Here is a 26,134-nt window from a genome sequence, read left to right as displayed (position 1 = left end):
GTCCCAGATAAAAGTTTTTCAAATGGACAAGCTAACCAGAAAAGCTGCTCCAGTCCCTTCTGTCCAGTCTAGTCTTTCTTACTCTAAGCAAATCATCCTAATGTTCCTCCCCAGCAACTGAGGAAACAAAGACTTATGATAGACATGAAAGAAAACTCCATTTTTTTATATCATTTGATACTCACTCCATGTCCATAAACTACTAAAGTGTTAGGGTCTGTAAACAAGTCAGGATGGCGCCTGGCATTTTGCCAGAGGGAGTGGTTTGTGAAGGAACGCCAGGGAGCCTTTAAGTGTGGAGATTCCTTATTGGTTGACTGCTGTATCTAGTTTATGTTGATTAAGATAAGCTGTGTGGAATGTATATATACCCCTCCTGTCCTACAATAAACAGCTCCCACTCCTGCTGTATCAATGTACACAAGTTGCTCCTCACACCCCGGTTATTTTGCTGCAGCCGGACTGTGGCACTAAAGGTTTGCAATAAATCATCTCAAATACTATTTCATCTGTGCTCATAAAAAGTAGACACATTTTAATTGTTGGAACCTTTTACCTCTCTTGGGACCGAGGCCATTATTGGTTGGTGGCTGAGGTGGCCTCATGGGTTCTTCCAGAGCATTTCCGTATACATGACCTGGCTGGATTGGTGTTCGCAGGCTTTTAGCCTCTGCATGGGCTTTTGACCTTCGTGCTGCCTAATGGTTGAATCTGAAATCTTCCTAGGCCCCTTAGTGATAGTGACGTACCTGCCCCTTCTTCGTTCTTCCTACTGTCTCTTCCTACTCCCTCCTTCTATCACTATATAAACTTGTCCCTGACAAAATAAAGTTGAGACTGTTGCACCTTCTTGGTTGTCTCCTCTCCCGACTCAGTGTGATTGTGGGCCAGGTTGGGTGGCAGGCCAGGTTGAGATACTTACCCTCTAGCTCAGCCCAGGAGAAGCTAGTGTGCTTCACTACCTCTGTCAGAGGGTGGTTCCCACAGCTGGTGCCTTGGAGAGGACAGGCTGATCCTGCCTGCCTCCCGTGTACCCTTTGTCACAGGGAGCGACATTAATGTGAGACCAAACCAAATCCAGGGATAGACATTAATAGAATATCTCAAATAAGTATTTAATAAAAAGGCTAGCAAATTCAGGGTCTTTAATGAAACTTTAATAAAATTTATGAGACAAGGAAACTGAAAGCACAATATTTTCTTAGGAACTTTTCTGTTTGGTGTTATCTTCTTTACAACATAGAAGCTTTTCCTAAGAATGCAGGGAGTATGAAATTTCTAAGGCTCTCTTGCTGTTTTCTCCATTAAACCCCTGTCTTAAAAATCTTGAATCTATATTAATCTTTGTAATTTTCTGGCTACCTATATAACATGTTTTTCTCAAGCATGCAGTGAGGTCGCTGTTTCCAAGAGCTCTTCAATTCTGAAATATAAGAAGTGTGTTTCCAGGCATTGAAACCCAAAGGCTCACCTAGACACAATGGAGTGAGCAGAATACATAAAAATCTCTCCTGACAAATCTGAACTCTGCTTTTCCCAACCATGTGAAGTCTACTGGAAGAAGATTCCAAGTAATTTGGCACGTCGAAGCAAAATATATACTTTGATATTCTTCTCAGGAGTTAGCCATGTTATGTTGCAGGAAGGCAGATTTTAGTGCTGAATTTCTGATTGTATTCCCCCAAAAGTTGTTCCAGGCATATCATGCAAGAATGTAACCTCCAAAAAATAAATTATAAAGGGAGAAAATTAGACTTCAGAAGGCTGGATAATATTTGCATGTTCATGCATTTTACCACACATCAGACCTTCTTCCTTCTTCCTTGCTCTGATGTGAAGCATGTGCTTTCATTTTTCATTTTGGCTTAACATGTTATCATTTAATAATAATTCAGTAAATATACTTAGAACAAGAAAGTCACCTAATGACTCATGTCTTAGGGATGGTTTCAAAAAAAATTAATTGTGCATTTTGTACCATAGAGTATTCCCAGTGTTTCCTAGAATTGTTGCAACTGATGCTGGAAGCTTCGAAATAGAGCAGAAGGCATAAGGTCTGTGGCTTGTGACCCTTCCCAAAGTATGTAAGATCGGTAGACATTGAATGCAAACAAAAAACTATGCATCATTGAAGTTTTTCCTGTCACTAAAATGCTAGCAGAGCTCAAGGAATTGTGAGTCCCTTTTTCTATAGTACAGGAAAAATAAGAAATTTCAAGACTTGAGTTACCTACAATTTCTGAGAACGTACCTTGGTACTTAGAAGGTTCTCAACTTAAAAACACAAAAAAAAGAAATGTCATCATTTTCCATAGCATTTGGAAACTTTCCATAGGTTGGAAACTTTACTCTCAGAGGTCATCAGTTCTCAGATATTTATATGTTTTGAATACTTAGCCAATCTGACTTTGGGATGCATCTTCCAGTTGTTGTCTCAGTGATTTTGTTCATGCCTAACAACTGATGGCATCTTAATTTTGGTAAAATAATGTAAATGTTAAGGTGAAATTTAGAAATAAGAAAGGAAAAGCTGATATGGGTAGCTACTGGGTGTTTTGTCTCCCTTTTTTTTTATTTTTGTAAAGTGAAACAAAAGATAAACCAAAAGTTTCTATCTTAAGTTAGGTAAAATCAAAGAGGAGAAAAAAGAAGATAATATAGCTAATACTTCACTGCCACCTGTAATTTCTAAAACAACTAAGAGCATTTTTATTAAAATTAACTTTGTTGACATGTATATTAAATTATAGAGTAAATATTAAATAATTCAATCTATATTATATTATTTAAATTTACTTTGTTAAATTGTATTAATTTAAGTGAAATTTAATGAATTTTTAAATATAAATCATACTATAATTCAAGTTAATAAACAATATCAGTTAATAAAATAAATGTAAATCAAACAATAGTATTAATAAAAGAAATTTAAACAATACTAATTAATAAAGTAAATTTAAATTCGATTAATTTATATTAAATGATAATATAATTTATATTTAAAAATATATTAAATTTAATTTAAATTAATTTTAATAAAAATGTTCTGAGTGGTTTTAGAGACGACAGGTGTCAGAGAAGTATGTGCTATGCAATCTGCTTTTTCTCTTCTCTGATTTCACCTACTTAAGATAGAAACTTTTGATTCATCTTTTACCTTAATTTATCAAAAGTTTGTAACTACTACTATTTTAAGCTTTTCATCTTTCAAAAACTGTTGTTAGCTTATTTCTCTCCCCAACTTGTTTTGATCTACTGTTGTATAAAATGTGTTTATAAGAATTATTGTAGAGCCCCCAATAGTATGTAGATAAACAGTCCAGATATTTAATGATGCATTCTTACTAATTAACTTTTGCATTGGCAATGGATCATGTGATCCCACTTTGGGGTTGACTCATAAAAATACTCTTCCTTCTGGACATATTTAACATCTGGAAAACTGGATTAATGTGAAGTGACTTTTCTGTAGAAGTGGAAATAAGCAAAATGGATAGGGGTCATAGAATTGGGATTCAAAGCATCTTAGAATTTATCCACTAAGCTTCATGTTTAGGTCCTCCCCGTTGGAATTTTCCCTTGGCAGTTGTACAATGTTATCTTGGATAAAATAAATATTCTCAACTTTTTGCAACATTATATTTGGTTTTCATGTACTCTAAATCTGAGACCTCCTTCTTATGGGTTGGATTGTTCTTGTTTCCTGTAATTACATGTATCATTTTTATCTTAATGCCATTAAATTTAAGAAATATTATTCTTTTTTTAAAAAAAGAGGTTGGAACTAATGGTTCAAGAATGCTGCTCTGTACAGTTGCTCACAAAATTACATCAGAATTGATGACTGGTGATGATTAACTGCTACATTGGAACAAAATTCTATAAACAAAAAGTGCTACAAAAAACAAAACAAATTTTTAAAAAAGTACTATGGCAAAAAATCACAACAACAAGAACTCAAAAAATAAAATAAAATGCCTAGTACCTATACACTTACATACACCCGCTTTTTTGCTTTCTCTTACTGACACCACCATGATCTTTATGCAACAACTGCTCCATTTTGTCCTTTGGAATGTCCAGAATGCTCCCCATCAACTGCAATACTTCAAGACGTTTGCCTTTTGGTGCCTTGAAATGACCGATCAAAAGGTTTCTCATGAGGACCTTGTCTAGTTTTCCTTCTGTGCTGTTGACCAAAGTGGACAATTTCTGTTGTGCATGGTCCAACATTTCTTTTCGGAGCTCGTTTTGTTTTTTCAGTTCTTCCATCTCTTCTTCCTTGAGATCTAAGTCTTCTCTCAGTTTGGAAGCAGAATCCAACATAGCATTTGCTTCATGCAAACGTTCCTGCAATGATGATACTTCTCCTTCTAGCTTTTCGGCCTTGTTCTTCCATTCAGCTACCAACTGTTTTTCTTTGGCTAGTTCAGCAGAATGCATAGCTTTCTCTTCTTCTTGGGAGTGCTCTAGGTTACTTGATGACAGGGCACACTGCCTTACTCGTTCCTGGCAGAGCGAAAGCTGCAGTGCATTCTCATCCCTCTGTTGAGAGACCAGACTCAACTGTTCCTGCAGGGACTCTATCTGCACACTGGCTTGATGACTTGCCTTAGAAGATGTAGCTAGCTTCTCCTCCAAGAGTGTGACTTTCTGTCTCAGTTGAATCTCTTTGTCTTCCGCAGCCAATATTTCCTGGGCGTAAGACTCTTCTGATTCCAAGAGCTGGCTGCGTAGCCTTTCTAGCTCCCGGTTTAGGCGTAATTCTTGGTCCTGTAAGTGTTGAACCTCTTTTGTTCTTAGGATTTTTACTTTGGTCTCTTGAAAAATATCAGAATTCAATGTTTGAGCATCTCCTCTTTCTCCAGGCAACTGGGCTTTTATTTTTTCAATAGTTGTCTGCAAGTTCTTAATCTCCTCCTCTTTGTCTAAAAGTAACTGGCTATGCGCAGCATTCATCTGCTCATATTGGTACTTCAATTCATCCATTTCCTCCTTCTGCTCCTGTAAAGACTGAAGTAGTTGCATTTTACGCTGGTTTTGATTTTCAATTATATTCAGATGGTCTTCAATTTCATCTTCCAGATGATTTTTGACTATATTCAGTTGAGATACCTCCAATTCTAGTTCTGTGATAGCATCAAGAGCTTTAGGCTCAGCCACTGGTACAGCTTGATTTTGCTGTTCCCTAAGTGTTTCCAGTTCGAATTGCAGATAGTTGTTTTCTGCTTTCATGTAGGTAAGATTTCTGTCCTTTCTTTCAATGACTTGCCTTAAAGTTTCATTTTCTCTTAAGGCCTGAGAACACTTATCTAAATCCTTTTGTAGTTCTGAATTTTTTTCTTCGAGTTTTTCAATAAAAACTTCTTTCTCATTTAGGACTTGTTTCAATTGCTCCTCGTCTTCTATATAAGATGCCAAAATTTCCTCCATTTCTTTTTCATCAGCAGTCATTTGCTCAATATTCTTTTTGAGTCCTGCTATTTCAAAGTCCTTCTCTTGATTGAGTTGCACTACACACTCGTGTTTCAGCTGTAAGGCAGAGGTATTCAAATGATGCGCATTGGAGAGTTCCTGAATAGTCTGCCTGTGATTATTTGCTTCTTCCAACAGTCTTTTTTCTGCCTGGTGAAGTTTGGCTTCTATCTCTTCTTTGTCTCTTTTTAGAGTCTCCATGATAGTGTCTTTTTCTTGAGAGATTTGATTGTTAGCAGCAATAGATTCTTCCAACTTACGCCTTACATCTTCACGTGCTAAAATCAACATTTCATTTTCTGTTTTGAGATCAATAGCAACTTTCTTTAAATTTTCATTGAGCTGTTCTACTTCAGAAAGATTTTGCCTTAAGTTGCCAATTTCTGCTTCCCGTTCTTTAAGCATGTCATCCTTACAATGACTGTTAGAGTCTTCATTCAGAGAACTTCGGTACTTACTCTTAAATCCAGACAGCTCATCTTCAATTTGTCTAATGGGATCCTTAAGCCCAAGGTTTTCCTGCTGGATGTTTAAACTATTTTTTTGTGACTGATTTAGCTGATCTACTAAATCTTCTACTTTACCTTCAAGCTTCTGCTTGGTTAAATGCAAATCACTGAGGCTCTGTGCATTCCCAGTCAACTTCTCCTTCTGCACATGCAACTCTTGGGATATGTTCATTTGATCATCCTCAAGTTGATGAACTCTCTTTTTTTCATCATCTAGTTCTTGTTCCAACTTCTTGATGACAAGGTCTCCTTCATTTTGTTGTTTGGATAGCTCATCTTTTATCAAAATCATGTGCTTTGTAGCTTCCTGATTCGGATGATCCAGTTCTTCTAACTCAGCTATCAGCATTTTCTTTTCATTGATAGTCTCATTCAGTTCTTCCTCCTTTGCCTTCAAGTGAACTTGTAAGTCTAGTAATCGTACATTCAAATTCATGTCTGTTGAAGCTCTGTTTTTCATGACTTGATGGTCACAGCTCAATTTTGACAGTGACATCTGAAGTTCCTCTTTTTCTTGACTCAATGATGACTTCTCTTTTTCTAAAGCTTCAACATGCATTTTAAGTTTCAGATTGTCTTCAGCAAGACGGTTATCCTGGTTTAAGCCATTTAGTCTCATGATTTCCTTCTCAGCATCAGCCAGGGCTTGTTTTAGCCTGAACACTTCTTCCACTGCTGAACTCGGAGGAAGGATTTTTCCCTTTTCTGCCACAGTAGAACTCTGCTCCAAAACTGACATTTCATGCTGATGATCATCTATGTCTGGACTTTGGTTTGGTTGAAGAGTCTTGATAGCATTTTGTACTTTGCAGATTTCACTTGTGTCAGAATGATATTTTCCCTGAGCCTCAGCAATCTGCCTCGAGTGACCAACTTCAGGTTCATATCTTGCAACTTTAATTGACAATCTGCTTGTTTCTTGTCGTGATAAAATTATGTCACTAAAATCCATGTCATCATCACGGAAGGCGGAAAAATGACTACTGATCCCGGAACCGAATGGAGCCAGAGCAGTTGTTGTTGGTACGCCACCAGCTCCTGAAGGTACCCATTGAGCAGCTGCCTGTAGTTGAAACACTTGATTTTGCAGTACAATCTGTCTTGCTTTAAGATGGCGGCTGATCTCTACCTCTTTCTGTTGCAGTTGATATTGGTAACTTACAGACTGATGGTTTATTTGCAGCTCTGATGCTTCATGCTTTTCTTCCAGATCAGTACAATACTTTTTCAGTCTTTCATTCTCACATCTTAGTGTGGAATCAGTAGTTTCCATTTCCTCTTCCCAGCAATGATGTAATGCTGCTTCTGGGTCTCCTAAGTCATCCAGAAGTATTTCCCTGGTGAAGCTGGAGATATGGCCAGTGAGGGAAGCCAAGCTGCTCCCCACCTGACCCAAGAAGTGGCCCAAGCCTGAGACCAGGCCTCCAAACCAGGACGACATCGCCGCCACTTCAGTGATCCATCGGACCAGCTCCAAACACCGCGTCCATCACCGTCCACTTCTCTGCCCCGAACGTCCTCCAGCGTTGCTAGGGTCAATTATGACCCAAGCGCTCAGAATTCCTCACAGCGCGAGGTTCCTGGGGCTCCACCAATACCAACCATCCCTCCCTGCCTCTAAACTCAGAAGCCGGTCCTGGGCTTTGACCTGGGGGCTGGCAGCCAGTAGCACACTCACCCCCTGCAGGGCCTCTGCTTCTTCCCTGCACTTGCCTGTCAGCTATTGGCTCACAGGATTGGGCAGGGTTGGCTGGGAGGAGCTAGAGATACAGGAAAGTGTCCTAGTTTGAGTCCAAAGGCACTCCCACGAAGAATCAATGTTGTAGTTGAAATCCAAAGGTAGTTCACTGGACAGTTCCCTCTTGTCTGGGAGAGGTGGATTTTTTGTTGCTTTCAGTTGCATTCAGTTGACAAGGTGAGGTCTCGCTCCATTACAGAACGCAATGTATTTAATTAAAAGTCCCCGATTCAAAAGTAAATCTCACCCCAAAACACCAGAGTAATTACCAGAGTAATATTTGGCCAAATATGTGAGCATCATAGCTCAGATGGTTAATTTTATTTAACATATAAAATTAACCATCACAAAGTCTTAATCATTCTCAGAATTCAGATTATAATATGGATTAAATGTCACTAAAGAACCATCTTTACCCTTTCCAAAAATAATTTTTTGCTCTTAATCTATAAATGTTTGAGTTCATTTTAACATTATATGGTCCTTGTAAGTTCTGATTGAAGTTCATTTAAGTGCTCAAAAATTCCACTTCAATTGCACTTAAGAAACTTTGTTTTTGAGCCAAAAGGTTGATGTTCACTTAACCTATTGTTGTTTATCAATGCCAAATATAATCCAGGTTTGAACAGTGCAGAGTGAAATAAAAAGTTGAGAAATTTTCTACTATGGAGGAACAATCCTAAATTTAAATCCCATACCTAAAATTAAGGATCAGAAGGAGTTAAGATAAGGCCCTGCTTTCCAAGGTGTTTAAATTCCAACAAGTTAATGAAGAGGCAGTTTTGTAGAGTTGGGGACAAAGCAAAGAGATGAAGCACATGGGATGTAACAGGCATACCAATTGGGACCAAAGCAATTTTGGAGCTAAACTGACAGAATGCATTTATAAAACCTCTCTCACTTGCAAGAGTTGAAGAGTAAATGAGAACATAGTGTGTAGTTCTCACCTGATGGCTGGTGCAGAGAAAGTGGCCAACAAATAGAGCCTGCTGCCATTTTGTTCATATTTGCTTTTTGTTTTGTTTAGGATCATTTTCCTTATTACCCTTTAGAAGGGGTTTGGGTTTGCTCCCATTACTCACTTCCCAGAGCCCATATTCAGGAGACTCTTTTCCTTGAGCTCTTCTTTCTATATGTTTATTCAGGGAGCAAATACTCAAGGTGGCAGAAATAAAATTTTAAGAATGAAGAATTTTAGGAAAATTAATGGTTAAATAGATTCTAAGGATTATATTAATCACCTCATAATGTCTCTTGCCTTCAAGATAGAGCAAGTAGACATAATTCCTCAGATTGCTATCAGAAACTAGTGACTGCATTTGTGTCTTGTGCTAGAAAAGGAAATCTTCTTTGTCTTTCTTATTCATCTCCAAATCTGAGAGAGAAATCAGGCCTGTATTAGTCAATCTTTCTTCATAAAAGACTAATATGAAAATTTAAGCCCCTTTCAGCATCTGCTGAAGTTGAGAATCCACGCTATATCCCAGCTGTGTCTACTGTTGAAGAAGCCATCAACAATACCAAGTATCCTTTTCTCCCTTTTGACCATTCCTCCTGTGTGTGTGTGTGTGGTGGGGGGGGTTGTGTTTGGGTGTCGGTGTGTGTGTGTGCGTTTTAGAAGGCACTACATAAAAAAAAAATAAAGATGTTGTATCCAATAAAGGCTAAATAATAAATATTTTTTTTAAAAAGAATTTAAAATGTCCATAAATGTTATACAAACTGTGAAATTAGATGCTTTCGCATCTAGTGACTTTTATAACTAGGACAAAGAATTAAATGTAGTTCTGCTGTGTATAAAATGATCAAAATAAATCACCAATATCATAAAGAAAGTTAAGTCTTGCCTATGTGGAAGCGATTGTTAAAGTCACGAGGATGGAGGATTTCACTGAGAAAAGAAGGCACATGGAGGAAAAGGAAGCTTCAGTTTTTCAATTGCTTATTGTGTTTCAGCATTGGTTTGTTCTTTCCTAGACAGTATTTTATTTATTTAGTATAAAAATTTGGGGGGAATATCTAGTAGAAGAACTGGAAGAAAAAAAAAAGAGGAGAAGGATTTGAAGAAGAAAGAACATGAGAGGAGAAATGGATAAAGAAAAATCATGATATTGTTTGTGATTAAGGCAAAAGGAAAGAGGATGGGGGCAAAGGTTGGTGTACGTGGTCAGATGCTGCATGAGGGGCACATTGAGAATGAAACCTGAGGAAGTTGGTTATTGATGATCTTTGTGGTTCATGGGGAGTGAAAGTGGGATTTCAAGGTAGTCAGGATGAGCTGCTCAAAGGTTCAAGTCAGCATTCAACAAAGATAGTGCCTTTTCCTTCATATCCCCTTCACGCTACAGAACAAGACCTACTTCCCCTCATACTTTATCTCTTGTAACTTTCTCCTTGTGGTCTTCTGTCTCATTTCCTTCCATGTTTCTCTCTCTGAAAAAGAGGACCCTTGGATCCTGGATCCTCATTCAGCACATATTTATAAAATCCATTCATATACTGAATGCTGAAAAGGGAACAATGAAGTATTTTCCTTTCTAGTAGTTCTGAATATTTTCTTTATGTCAGAGACTCTTCCCTTTTATATATGTATAAATTGGTGATTTTGAAAAAAAAATATGTCATTTAAATTTAATCTGTGAAAAATCACTAGTTCAAGACAAGAGTTAATTCTTACCTTGAGAGTTTTTGTTGATGTACATTAAGGTAGTCAGTAATTGATATATGGTTGGGTTATCTCCTGTTTTGCATTGATTTCATGGGTTTATCATGGAACTTTTTCTTAGGCAGATATACTTTATACTGATGCATTACATTTTCTTTGATTTTTCTTTCCTAATATTTATAATCTAGTGGGTGCTAGGTTTTTATATCATTTCTTTCTTGCTTCTATTGCCAAACTGCTTATTAAAATACAGGCTAAAAAAATGTTATAATAAGAGTGGAATGAGTCTATTGTTTTTCTGAAAATCTTTCTAAGTTGTTCTCTTGGTTTCTGTTTCAATTTACAGCCACAGAAACTAAACAAACAACACCTCTCTAGGGAAGACAGGGATGTAACACACACAATGCTTATGGCCCTGTGAGACACATTTAGATTATTAGACAGGTGAAGAAAGGTCTTAAAGGGAAAGGTTGATTTTTTCCCATTTCTGTCTTGCACAGTAAGACAATGACAGCTCTTTGTGTGATTTTATAGTGTACAAATGTTCCAGTAGACTAGTCACCGATTTAATCAATCATCCAGATGTTTAATCAAACATTCAGATATTTTTGTCAACTCTATGTGAAATAATTTAATGCCCCAAAGTGACTTGTTATTATAATGTATAGAAGAATTGAACTATGGAAAGTATTGAATAGAACCCTTCCATACAACCTTTACAAAGAAATAGAAACTAACACACACCCATCAATTCTTATGGTCATGCTTATTTACAGTGATAATTTGAACTCAACAAAATTTGTTTTGTTCACAGAATCTAAGGCTTTAGTATAAGGTGATATTTTGAATATTTCTTCACTTGTATAAATTGGAAAAATAATGTGAATTAGTAATTATATTTTATGTCTGTCTTACAGTAAATCAAGTTCAAGCATGAAATGTCACTTTAATTTTTATAAAACAAATTACTTGTAAAACTTGTAAAAATATTAATAGTATTTCTTAGGTCAACAAATGTTGCATACAATACAGGATAGTAGTGCAAAGAATATGGAGGTCTTAGAAACAAACCATCTAGTTTTGAATCTCAACTAAGTTATTATTCATAACTTGATCTTGGGTAGATTTCTTGACTTTCCTAATCTGAAGTTAATTCATCTGTAGAGCTCAGTGTCATTGTAAAAATTAACTATAGTGAATATAAAATGCCTGGCACTTTATAGCTTGTAGCTCTTATGCTTTTTCTAAGTTCTCACAATAGGTACAGTGCTTTAAAATCATGTGTTCTATTTATCTGGAAAATAAGCCTCATAGTGTTCCTTTGCTCTCCTAAAGTATACATAGAATGTGCAACTCTATAGGGCCAATATTATTACCTTACTCCAAAAGTATACTTTTAACACCGACAAGGTTCTTGGTACTATCTCAGCAAAGGAATTCGTGAGGAACAAACAGACATAAGTTCTGTCCAATTAGAAAACTAATTTAGAAGAAAGAATAAATAAGTGAATAACTAGATGAATAAGTACATATTATAAAATACACTCTACTCAAAATGTACAATTACTGCAAGGAAGCAGAACTGAAATGCCTGCTTTGCAATAGATAGTCCAAGAAGAGTCTGAGTCAATGAAATATCATCTGTTTCTTGAAGCATAAGTATGCTTAACACGTACATTAGAAATTATATTATAATTAGAAATTATATTTTATGTCTGTCTTACTGTAAATCAAGTTCAAAGCAAGAAATGTCACTTTAATATCCGTAAAACAAATTACTTGTAAAACTTGTAAAAATATTAATAGTATTTCTTAGATCAACAGATGTTGCATACAATACAGGATAGTAGTGCAAAGAAAAGGGAGGTCTTAGAAATAAAACGTCTAGTTTTGAATCTTGACTAAGTTATTATTCATAACTTGATCTTGGGTAGATTTCTTGACTTCCCTAATCTGGAGTTAATTCATCTGTAGAGCTCAGTGTCATTGTAAAAATTAACTATAGTGAATATAAAATGCCTGGCACTTTATAGCTTGTAGCTCTTATGCTTTTTCTTAATCTGGAGTTAATTCATCTGTAGAGCTCAGTGTCATTGTAAAAATTAACTATAGTGAATATAAAATGCCTGGCACTTTATAGCTTGTAGCTCTTATGCTTTTTCTAAGTTCTCACAATAGGAACAGTGCTTTAAAATCATGTGTTTTATTTATCTGGAAAATAAGCCTCATAGTGTTCCTTTGCTCTCCTAAAGTATACATAGAATGTGCAACTCTATAGGGCCAATATTATTACCTCACTCCAAAAGTATACTTTTAACAGTGACAAGGTTCTTGGTACTATCTCAGCAAAGGAATTCATGAGGAACAAACAGACATAAGTTCTGTCCAATTAGAAAACTAATTTAGAAGAAAGAATAAATAAGTGAATAACTAGATGAATAAGTACATATTTTAAAATATACTCTACTCAAAATGTACAATTATTGCAAGAAAGCAGAACTGAAATGCTTGCTTTGCAATAGATTATCCAAAAAGAGTCTGAGTAAATGAAATATCATCTGTTTCTTGCAGCATTAAGTATGCTTAGCAGGTAAATTATGAAGAAATTTACAGTTGTAGGCAAAGAAAACTGATGTGTGAACTGTATCAGGAAAGAGTTTTTTTCTGCATTGACAAACTGAAACAAGACGGGTGGATTGGAACGTCAGAATAAGGGGAGGCAGATCTGAGATCCCAGTGGAGGCTGGGGGAGTGGAAAAGACAAGGCATCAAAGGCATTTAGAGTAGCTTAGGTTTAATGTTTTTTTTTTTTTTTCTTTTTTCTGGTATATAGGATTGAACCTAGGGCCATTAAACACTGAGTCACATTCGCAACCCTTTTTTAACTTTTTCTTTTGAGACAGGGTCTTTCTAACTTGTATAAAGACTCACAAAATCGCTGAGGCTTTCTTTGAACTCCTGATGATCCTGTCTCTAAATAAAATACCAAACAGTGAGATCCTGTCTCTAAATAAAATACCAAACAGGGCTGGGGATGTAGGTCCAGAGTCCCTGATTCAATCCCTAATAGCCACTCCCCCCCAAAAAAAAGACATCTGCTCTCTTATCTATTATGTAAATGCTTAGTGTAGTGACATAAATGTTATCTGTTGTTGTTTAAACAGTATAAAGGATACATAAATTTTGGCTTCTATCTCAGAGCTGAGAGTGTTAATCTGTAATCCAAATAGAAAGGTGGACAAAAGACAGGTGAAGGGTAACTTGCAGTTGGTGGCCCAGGTGGCTCCACAGAAAGGTGAATTGGATCATGAGGTCAAACCTCATCAGTGGATCAATCCACTGATGGGTTTATAATTTGACAGGATTATTGGGAGTTGGTAAAAACTGTAGGCAGTAGGGCATACATTTGTTACCAACTCCCAATGGGAGGGTAGGTCATTGGAGTTGATTCCCTAGAAGGGGACATCTCATTCCTCAGATCTTTCTTTCCCTCACTGGTGTGTTTTTTTATCTCTATGAGATAAGCAGCTCTGTTTTGAAGCCAGGCTCCCTGGCTTGTTGATGTTCATTTTCTCCTGGTGTCTTTAAATATTCTTTCCCTTATACTCATCTATATTCAAATTTCACCTTATAAGATTTCCAATCCTAGCAAATTAGAAGTCATCCTAATAATCTCGAGTTAATTTAATCCTCTCTTAAAATGTTCTCTCCAAATACAGATACCTTCAGAGGCACTGGGGATTAGAACCCCAACATATTAATTTGGGGCAGGGACACTCTTCAGCTTATCCCAGAAGAATTTTTCTGATTATCAAATCTCAAATGGGAAAGAAAAAAAAAAAAGTACTCTAAAGGTAACTGATAAAACCGTTATGTGCAATGTGTGGGGCTGGTTAGTTATTAAGTAACAAAGACATGCAAATACATACATAGAGTACACAATAGATACAACCATTTTCATTAGCCAAAAGCACATCGCCTTATTTAGAGAAAATGATAGAGCAAATGAACAAAATGTCCTGAGTAACTTTTATGTATAGACCATTGCTTTCAACTACTATCTCTCCGTCTTTCTCTTGCTTTCTCTTTTCTACTCATGAATTTGAATTATCAAGAAAATATTTAAAATAGTTCAGAGAGTTAACCCTTCTGAACCACAGAGATCATTTCTTTTTTTTTAAATTTTTAAGGAAACATTAAGCATTTTACAATTTTGTCTCTGTCTACTCTATTTTAAGTCTCTTAAGAGCATCAAATATATTTTATGTGTCATGGACTCCAAGAGTCTTACACAGTGCTAGCTTAGTAAAGACACATGAGTGCTAGTAAATATTGGTTGGATAAAATGATGAATAATTTCAGATAAGTTAAGTCAGTCATTCAGGAGAATTATCAGGAGATTTCAAAACACAATTTTGATTGCTTTCAGGTGAGCATTTGATTCCCCTACACTGTTTACTTACATTGAATTTTTGAGTCAGTAGTTTTCTTTGTGTTATGAACTAAAAGTGAAAAGGAGAATAAAGAGAAGTCACTTGAACAATTAATCCTATATAAAGACATGTGCTTAGTCATCTTTTCTTACTTTCCGACTATAATTATTATGATATTATTATTATTATTATTATTATTATTATTATTATTATTATTATTATTACTGGTGCTGGGCATTGAACCCAGGGCCTTGTGCATGATAGGCAAGCACTGTACCAGCTGAGCTATATCCCCAGCCACTTTCTGATTATTATAACCATATTCATTACATGATATTATTCTATACAGATTTACCCAGAAAAAAAATTATAATCCTTTCCATTGTATTCTACTACAACTATAATCTTACCTATTATTTTAAAATTTGAAAAATGTTATGTAATTGTCTGTTTCACTTTGTTTGAGAAATTTATATTATTTGTATTTTGGCAATTTGAAAGTGATTCTTAAATTTTACTCATAATCATTAACTATAGAATGGTATATATACATTGTAATTTTATTCTATACACTTCCTAGGGTATCTTGCTAAAGGGTCCTCTGTAGGAAAACTAACATTTAATTTTAAAATGCTCTTACTACTTGAAGAAATCACTTGGTGCTTGGCAATAGCACTCGGTACCTATGAATATAGTTAAAATAAGAAGACATATAGTTTTTTTGAAGACGATATAAAGATGACTATAACGATCTGAAAAGATGTTGGAAATCATTAGCATTAGGGAGATGCAATCTGAGACCATCTTGAGGCATCATCACACTTCATAGGTTAAACAAAGATAACCAAAGTGGTAATACCAGATACAGATGATACAGGACGCAGAGAAACTGGATCTCTCATACCTTGCTGGTGAATACTGAGAATGGTACAGCCACTCTGAAAACAGGTCACTAGTTTCTTAAACAAGTAAACCTACCCTTATCACAGGGCCCAGCTCTGACTCTGGTGGATGTTTATTCCAATAAAAAGGAATGAAATGTTCACCCATGCAGCAACTCAGGTGAATCCCAAGGATATCATGCTGCATGGAAAAAGGCCAATCTCAAAAAGTCATATAGTGCATGATTCCATTCATAAAACATTCTTGAGATGACAAAATTATGGAGAGGGAGAAAAAGTTAGTGGATAGTGATGGGGGTGGTGTTGGCAGTGATGTTGTAAAAGGGTAGCAAGAGGGAGGAGAACTGGAGGACATTATATTAAGCAAAACAAGTCAGGCACAGAAAGACAAATACTGCCTGTTCACACTTACATGTGGAAACTAAAGGTGATCTCAAAGAAGTACAAGAAAGAATAGTGGTAACAGAGCCTGGGAGAGGTGTGTGTGGGTGTGTAGGCAGAGAATGATTAATAGGTGCAGGGGTGCAGATGGATGGAATGACTCCTTATTTTGTGTAACATGTAGGATAACTACGGCTCACAATAAGTAATATTTCAAAACAGCTAATAATGAGAATTTTGAATGTTCCCCACACAAAGAATTGGCATGTCCTCTGTGAGAGATATGCCCATGACATGATTATTATACATGGTATTTATATATTGAAATGCCACTGTATACATATATTACATGCTATGATTACCATATGTAAACTCTACACATACACACAGACATACACACAACAGAAAATAGAAAGTGGAAAGAGAAATTTTAGTGGTAATGGAATAGTTCTCTATCTGGTTTGTATTGGTCACTACACAGATGATACAATGTCATAGAACTACAACACATTGTTCTAACATTGGTTGGTCTTCCTAGTTTTGATATTGCACTACAGTTGTATAAGAAGAAACCATTGGGGAAACCGAGTGGAAGGTACATACTACTGTTCTATACTTCCTTGAACACTTTCTGTGACTCTATAATTTTTCAAAACAACAAAATCCCTTCACTTATTTCTTCCCATCTTGAATTGAGTTCTAAAAGAGGCAATACACTATTTTCTCTTTCTTTCCTCAATGCAATTTTCCATTATTTTATGTTACCATTGTTACGTTCTGGTGGGTTTCAAAACTCACTAGGATTGAGCTTTCTCAGCAATGTTTTCTGCTTTTGTAACAGTAAATACAATGTTATGAAGAAAAAGTTTTGCAATCTCTGTACTCAAGCATAAGGCTAATTAATACACAGAACATAGTATGTTCATTCAGGAAACAGATATGCTTACATAGAAGGAAAATTTATTTTTAAGATAAACATTCAAAATATTGTATCAAATAGCTGAAGTAGTGATAGCTATCTATTTTTAGAAATATATAAATCCTCGCTTTTGACAAGTTGGTTATACTCAAGACATTACCAAATTGTAACTTGCTTTCATATTCTATATCACATATTTAATGTGAACAGAAAAATAAACAGGAATAAATTTTCAATTTATTCCCCAATCAAATGAAACACTATACAATGAAATGCTTTGCATTTTCATTTGTTGCACAGATGTGTCTGGAAGAAACTTGACTTGAAATCTGGGATATCTAGCCATCAATTATTCTCAGTGTGATACAGAGGATATACTTTTTAACTACTATTTTTACTGCTAAAGGATCCTTGAAAGCACTATTCAGGGATGATTGGGAAAATTTTTGAAATAAACAGTGAGATATTTATCCACTAGAGATACTTGGCTTAGGTCACAAGTTTAGAGAATAAACTATCAACTGTATACCAAGAAATCTAATTAATTTATGATTTTTCCTTATAAAGCCTAAGGGATCACCTTATTTGTCAAAATTCTTTCAGTCTCTCACAAAAACTAAAAAATCAACATCCCAAGGAGAATTCTGATAGAACACTTAAATTGTTAAATTTTTCTGCATATGAACATTTGCTCTAAAAAGATTTTTATACTTCTCTCTCTGTATAGATTTGTTAAATGTCTTTATGAGATAAAATATAAAAAGTGTTCCAGTAAGAAACTTTTAAAAACTTATTAAGGCCCCTTTCTATATAATAAAGCAACGTTTATATTATTACTTTTATCATCTTCAATTCTTGGCTATTCTTATGTGCAGAAGTATATATTTTAGCAAAACTATTTCAACAAATACTTTTCCTTTTAGCTTCAAGTCTATTATATACTTTACATGGAGCTTAAAGTGCTGTATTGTTCTTGGAGCTGTTTTTCAGTCTTTCTTTTCATGATATGATATGCCCCTTAATAAATTCCATGAGAACAAAGCTCCAGAGTCCATAATCCTGAGGATGAAGTGGCCTGTATGGGGGATATTCAAGATGAAGTTGCTATTAATTCTGTACCCAAACCATCAAATTCCTTTAGAAGCATTAATCCTGAATATGAAAGGAGAAGAAATGTGTTGCCATGTGACAATACTATTCTTGTAGCCAAGGTGAGCTAAGGTCCTAGGCCAAAGACTACTGTGGTTTAGCCTTCCTTAGTGTGGCTCAGCCTTGCTCACTGTAAGTGCCACCTCCAGCTTCATATGCTCCCTGTGCTCAGCACTGGCCTACTCTTGTATAAAAAAATAAAAGCTGCATTTAGCCCTAAGCCTTACATAAAATAGAAAATGTATTTCTTAACTTAGTGACCCAGATTTACTTTCAATGGGAAGGAAGTAATTAAACTACTGAATGGACATTCCACATCTCTCCACCACCACTACTCTTAATCCTCATGCACACACACACATTACCGCCAAAGACCATTAGCTCATGTCTTTATGTAACCAGCCCTAGCTAAGAGCTGAGATTGGCACTGCGAAATAGATAGAAATATTGGTTTGAAGTCCTGTTGCTTTGGCATTTTCCAGAACATCTTAAAATGTCAGTGGTGAATATATGTTCAAATATTGTTGTCTGGCAAGTTGCCCAGAGCTCCAAAAATAAGATAGAATAAGTCCACATTTCATTAGTTACTGTGAAAGTTCCATCAAGCTTATCAGTTGGTTCTTAAGTCCCATTAGTTAAAGTCACCTGACTAGTTTTTCAGTTGTCAACACTATCATTTTCCTTGCCTGAAGACCACAAGGTGTGTGTCAACACAGATGGACCCAAGGATTCAATGAAGCACTCCCTCTGCTTGTCAATGAGAGGAACTCTCTGTGGCTCCCACACACATCCTCAGGTGGATGGGCACTCCAGGATTCCATACCCTCATTTGCTTATTCATCTTGATCTGATTTTGTTCTGTATACACATAAATGACTTGGAAACTCTCAGCGTGGCTGCTAGAGAAGTAAATCAAAGGGCTTCCTAAGCCTGAATCCAACTTAGGTCTTTAGAAGCAACAATTGAACCTCTTTCTCTTGCTCTACCAGGATAGGAAGGATACAGCACTATTTCCAACCAGTTCCCTAATTAAAATACCTTCAGAGTTGTCATTGTTTTTTAAAGTAGTTACTAAGCTGACTAAATAAGATTACATAGACTCAGCATCTCTAGGAAACCATAACAGGTAGAATATGGAGTTAGAAATGTTATTTTTAGCCCATATATTACAGCAAGAGATTAGCACTTGTGAAATTAGATTGTTGAAATACTGCCTCATGAGGTTACTGAATTTCTTTATAGACCTGAAGATACATGAATCTCTGCACATACACAGATGAAAGTCCACACATTTTTTGTCAGGACAGTCATTTTGCATAAGATTCATTGGTATCTAAAACTCAAATTCAAATTCATTATGTGTTTGTGCCACTGGTGATTTGAATGACTTTGTGATCAATCTGAATTGCATAGGTTTAAAAAAGATTGTTTACATGATTTTTGTTTGTTTGTTTAGGTATGGGATTAAACCCAGGGATGCTTAACCACTGAGCCACATTCCCTGTTGTATTTATTTTATTTTGTTACAGAGTGTCTGTAAATTGCTGAGGCTGGCTTGGAACCCCTGGAATTAAAGGAATCTGTCACCACACCCTGCTAAGTTTACAAGATTTTTTTTTTTTTAATCCATGTCCTCATAAGACTAAGCCTTGATAAACAGGTAAAAAGTCCGATAGATAGGCACAAACTATTTTTAAAATAGTTTTCCTAAAGATCAGATTATTTTGAAGTTATAGAAATCATATTATTCTTTTTGTTTCTTTTAGTAACATCATTGTTTGGTGCATTACAATTGTTCAAAATAACGGCCTTTGTTATTACACATTGGTACCTTCACATAACCTAATTTGGGTTATTAGATTTCCCAGTACCTTCTCTTACTCCTCCCTCTCCTCATGTCTGGAAATCACTTATTATCATCCCTGAGAAGGACATGAAAAAAGGAAATAAATTGCTGGATGACAGTTCTTCAGTGCCAAGGATCATTCAAAGTATCACCTACAGTGCATTGCTCCAAAATTGGGGCCAGAGACGAGGAAGCTACTCTGGTTAACTGTTGCAGGGTTTGATCAGTTCAATGGATTTTGGTCTTTGTTATATTTTGCCTGTCCCAGATAAAAGTTTTTCAAATGGACAAGCTAACCAGAAAAGCTGCTCCAGTCCCTTCTGTCCAGTCTAGTCTTTCTTACTCTAAGCAAATCATCCTAATGTTCCTCCCCAGCAACTGAGGAAACAAAGACTTATGATAGACATGAAAGAAAACTCCATTTTTTTATATCATTTGATACTCACTCCATGTCCATAAACTACTAAAGTGTTAGGGTCTGTAAACAAGTCAGGATGGGGCCTGGCATTTTGCCAGAGGGAGTGGTTTGTGAAGGAACGCCAGGGAGCCTTTAAGTGTGGAGATTCCTTATTGGTTGACTGCTGTATCTAGTTTATGTTAATTAAGATAAGCTGTGTGGAATGTATATATACCCCTTCTGTCCTACAATAAACAGCTCCCACTCCTGCTGTATCCATGTACACAAGTTGCTCCTCACACCCTGGTTATTTTGCTGCAGCCGGACTGTGGCACTAAAGGTTTGCAATAAATCATCTCAAATACTATTTCATCTGTGCTCATAAAAAGTAGACACATTTTAATTGTTGGAACGTTTTACCTCTCTTGGGACCGAGGCCATTATTGGTTGGTGGCTGAGGTGGCCTCATGGGTTCTTCCAGAGCATTTCCGTATACATGACCTGGCTGGATTGGTGTTCGCAGGCTTTTAGCCTCTGCATGGGCTTTTGACCTTCGTGCTGCCTAATGGTTGAATCTGAAATCTTCCTAGGCCCCTTAGTGATAGTGACGTACCTGCCCCTTCTTCCTACTGTCTCTTCCTACTCCCTCCTTCTATCACTATAGAAACTTGTCCCTGACAAAATAAAGTTGAGACTGTTGCACCTTCTTGGTTGACTCCTCTCCCGACTCAGTGTGATTGTGGGCCAGGTTGGGTGGCAGGCCAGGTTGAGATACTTACCCTCTAGCTCAGCCCAGGAGAAGCTAGTGTGCTTCACTACCTCTGTCAGAGGGTGGTTCCCACAGCTGGTGCCTTGGAGAGGACAGGCTGATCCTGCCTGCCTCCCGTGTACCCTTTGTCACAGGGAGCGACATTAATGTGAGACCAAATCAAATCCAGGGATAGACATTAATAGAATATCTCAAATAAGTATTTAATAAAAAGGCTAGCAAATTCAGGGTCTTTAATGAAACTTTAATAAAATTTATGAGACAAGGAAACTGAAAGCACAATATTTTCTTAGGAACTTTTCTGTTTGGTGTTATCTTCTTTACAACATAGAAGCTTTTCCTAAGAATGCAGGGAGTATGAAATTTCTAAGGCTCTCTTGCTGTTTTCTCCATTAAACCCCTGTCTTAAAAATCTTGAATCTATATTAATCTTTGTAATTTTCTGGCTACCTATATAACATATTTTTCTCAAGCATGCAGTGAGGTCGCTGTTTCCAAGAGCTCTTCAATTCTGAAATATAAGAAGTGTGTTTCCAGGCATTGAAACCCAAAGGCTCACCTAGACACAATGGAGTGAGCAGAATACATAAAAATCTCTCCTGACAAATCTGAACTCTGCTTTTCCCAACCATGTGAAGTCTATTGGAAGAAGATTCCAAGTAATTTGGCACGTCGAAGCAAAATATATACTTTGATATTCTTCTCAGGAGTAAGCCATGTTATGTTGCAGGAAGGCAGATTTTAGTGCTGAATTTCTGATTGTATCCCCCCAAAAGTTGTTCCAGGCATATCATGCAAGAATGTAACCTCCAAAAAATAAATTATAAAGGGAGAAAATTGGACTTCAGAAGGCTGGATAATATTTGCATGTTCATGCATTTTACCACACATCAGACCTTCTTCCTTCTTTCTTGCTCTGATGTGAAGCATGTGCTTCCATTTTTCATTTTGGCTTAACATGTTATCACTTAATAATAATTCAGTAAATTTACTTAGAACAAGAAAGTCACCTAATGACTCATGTCTTAGGGATGGTTTCAAAAAAAATTAATTGTGCATTTTGTACCATAGAGTACTCCCAGTGTTTCCTAGAATTGTTGCAACTGATGCTGGAAGCTTCGAAATAGAGCAGAAGGCATAAGGTCTGTGGCTTGTGACCCTTCCCAAAGTATGTAAGATCGGTAGACATTGAATGCAAACAAAAAACTATGCATCATTGAAGTTTTTCCTGTCACTAAAATGCTAGCAGAGCTCAAGGAATTGTGAGTCCCTTTTTCTATAGTACAGGAAAAATAAGAAATTTCAAGACTTGAGTTACCTACAATTTCTGAGAACGTACCTTGGTACTTAGAAGGTTCTCAACTTAAAAACACAAAAAAAGAAATGTCATCATTTTCCATAGCATTTGGAAACTTTCCATAGGTTGGAAACTTTACTATCAGAGGTCATCAGTTCTCAGATATTTATATGTTTTGAATACTTAGCCAATCTGACTTTGGGATGCATCTTCCAGTTGTTGTCTCAGTGATTTTGTTCATGCCTAACAACTGATGGCATCTTAATTTTGGTAAAATAATGTAAATGTTAAGGTGAAATTTAGAAATAAGAAAGGAAAAGCTGATATGGGTAGCTACTGGGTGTTTTGTCTCCCTTTTTTTTATTTTTGTAAAGTGAAACAAAAGATAAACCAAAAGATTCTATCTTAGGTTAGGTAAAATCAAAGAGGAGAAAAAAGAAGATAATATAGCTAATACTTCACTGCCACCTGTAATTTCTAAAACAACTAAGAGCATTTTTATTAAAATTAACTTTGTTGACATGTATATTAAATTATAGAGTAAATATTAAATAATTCAATCTATATTATATTATTTAAATTTACTTTGTTAAATTGTATTAATTTAAATGAAATTTAATGAATTTTTAAATATAAATCATACTATAATTCAAGTTAATAAACAATATCAGTTAATAAAATAAATGTAAATCAAACAATAGTATTAATAAAAGAAATTTAAACAATACTAATTAATAAAGTAAATTTAAATTCGATTAATTTATATTAAATTATAATATAATTTATATTTAAAAATATATTAAATTTAATTTAAATTAATTTTAATAAAAATGTTCTGAGTGGTTTTAGAGACGACAGGTGTCAGAGAAGTATGTGCTATGCAATCTGCTTTTTCTCTTCTCTGATTTCACCTACTTAAGATAGAAACTTTTGATTCATCCTTTACCTTAATTTATCAAAAGTTTGTAACTACTACTATTTTAAGCTTTTCATCTTTCAAAAACTGTTGTTAGCTTATTTCTCTCCCCAACTTGTTTTGATCTACTGTTGTATAAAATGTGTTTATAAGAATTATTGTAGAGCCCCCAATAGTATGTAGATAAACAGTCCAGATATTTAATGATGCATTCTTACTAATTAACTTTTGCATTGGCAATGGATCATGTGATCCCACTTTGGGGTTGACTCATAAAAATACTCTTCCTTCTGGACATATTTAACATCTGGAAAACTGGATTAATGTGAAGTGACTTTTCTGTAGAAGTGGAAATAAGCAAAATGGATAGGGGTCATAGAATTGGGATTCAAAGCATCTTAGAATTTATCCACTAAGCTTCATGTTTAGGTCCTCCCCGTTGGAATTTTCCCTTGGTAGTTGTACAATGTTATCGTGGATAAAATAAATATTCTCAACTTTTTGCAACATTATATTTGGTTTTCATGTACTCTAAATCTGAGACCTCCTTCTTATGGGTTGGATTGTTCTTGTTTCCTGTAATTACATGTATCATTTTTATCTTAATGCCATTAAATTTAAGAAATATTATTCTTTTTTTAAAAAAAGAGGTTGGAACTAATGGTTCAAGAATGCTGCTCTGTACAGTTGCTCACAAAATTACATCAGAATTGATGACTGGTGATGATTAACTGCTACATTGGAACAAAATTCTATAAACAAAAAGTGCTACAAAAAACAAAACAAATTTTTAAAAAAGTACTATGGCAAAAAATCACAACAACAAGAACTCAAAAAATAAAATAAAATGCCTAGTACCTGTACACTTACATACACCCGCTTTTTTGCTTTCTCTTACTGACACCACCATGATCTTTATGCAACAACTGCTCCATTTTGTCCTTTGGAATGTCCAGAATGCTCCCCATCAACTGCAATACTTCAAGACGTTTGCCTTTTGGTGCCTTGAAATGACCGATCAAAAGGTTTCTCATGAGGACCTTGTCTAGTTTTCCTTCTGTGCTGTTGACCAAAGTGGACAATTTCTGTTGTGCATGGTCCAACATTTCTTTTCGGAGCTCGTTTTGTTTTTTCAGTTCTTCCATCTCTTCTTCCTTGAGATCTAAGTCTTCTCTCAGTTTGGAAGCAGAATCCAACATAGCATTTGCTTCATGCAAACGTTCCTGCAATGATGATACTTCTCCTTCTAGCTTTTCGGCCTTGTTCTTCCATTCAGCTACCAACTGTTTTTCTTTGGCTAGTTCAGCAGAATGCATAGCTTTCTCTTCTTCTTGGGCGTGCTCTAGGTTACTTGATGACAGGGCACACTGCCTTACTCGTTCCTGGCAGAGCGAAAGCTGCAGTGCATTCTCATCCCTCTGTTGAGAGACCAGACTCAACTGTTCCTGCAGGGACTCTATCTGCACACTGGCTTGATGACTTGCCTTAGAAGATGTAGCTAGCTTCTCCTCCAAGAGTGTGACTTTCTGTCTCAGTTGAATCTCTTTGTCTTCCGCAGCCAATATTTCCTGGGCGTAAGACTCTTCTGATTCCAAGAGCTGGCTGCGTAGCCTTTCTAGCTCCCGGTTTAGGCGTAATTCTTGGTCCTGTAAGTGTTGAACCTCTTTTGTTCTTAGGATTTTTACTTTGGTCTCTTGAAAAATATCAGAATTCAATGTTTGAGCATCTCCTCTTTCTCCAGGCAACTGGGCTTTTATTTTTTCAATAGTTGTCTGCAAGTTCTTAATCTCCTCCTCTTTGTCTAAAAGTAACTGGCTATGCGCAGCATTCATCTGCTCATATTGGTACTTCAATTCATCCATTTCCTCCTTCTGCTCCTGTAAAGACTGAAGTAGTTGCATTTTACGCTCGTTTTGATTTTCAATTATATTCAGATGGTCTTTAATTTCATCTTCCAGATGATTTTTGACTATATTCAGTTGAGATACCTCCAATTCTAGTTCTGTGATAGCATCAAGAGCTTTAGGCTCAGCCACTGGTACAGCTTGATTTTGCTGTTCCCTAAGTGTTTCCAGTTCGAATTGCAGATAGTTGTTTTCTGCTTTCATGTAGGTAAGATTTCTGTCCTTTCTTTCAATGACTTGCCTTAAAGTTTCATTTTCTCTTAAGGCCTGAGAACACTTATCTAAATCCTTTTGTAGTTCTGAATTTTTTTCTTCGAGTTTTTCAATAAAAACTTCTTTCTCATTTAGGACTTGTTTCAATTGCTCCTCGTCTTCTATATAAGATGCCAAAATTTCCTCCATTTCTTTTTCATCAGCAGTCATTTGCTCAATATTCTTTTTGAGTCCTGCTATTTCAAAGTCCTTCTCTTGATTGAGTTGCACTACACACTCGTGTTTCAGCTGTAAGGCAGAGGTATTCAAATGATGCGCATTGGAGAGTTCCTGAATAGTCTGCCTGTGATTATTTGCTTCTTCCAACAGTCTTTTTTCTGCCTGGTGAAGTTTGGCTTCTATCTCTTCTTTGTCTCTTTTTAGAGTCTCCATGATAGTGTCTTTTTCTTGAGAGATTTGATTGTTAGCAGCAATAGATTCTTCCAACTTACGCCTTACATCTTCACGTGCTAAAATCAACATTTCATTTTCTGTTTTGAGATCAATAGCAACTTTCTTTAAATTTTCATTGAGCTGTTCTACTTCAGAAAGATTTTGCCTTAAGTTGCCAATTTCTGCTTC

General features: G+C 35.9%; 1 long non-coding RNA gene across 2 annotated transcripts in view; it reads left to right on the top strand.

Moving 5' to 3' along the window:
- LOC143641769 (uncharacterized) overlaps window positions 1-26,134 on the top strand; it is a 112,200-nt gene that overhangs the window by 47,069 nt on the left and 38,997 nt on the right. The gene's annotated exons all lie outside the window — the stretch shown is intronic.

This window comes from Callospermophilus lateralis, chromosome 6, assembly GCF_048772815.1.
Source record: "Callospermophilus lateralis isolate mCalLat2 chromosome 6, mCalLat2.hap1, whole genome shotgun sequence".
Classification (NCBI taxonomy): domain Eukaryota; kingdom Metazoa; phylum Chordata; class Mammalia; order Rodentia; family Sciuridae; genus Callospermophilus; species Callospermophilus lateralis.
This window is presented reverse-complemented; position numbering and strand designations above follow the sequence as displayed.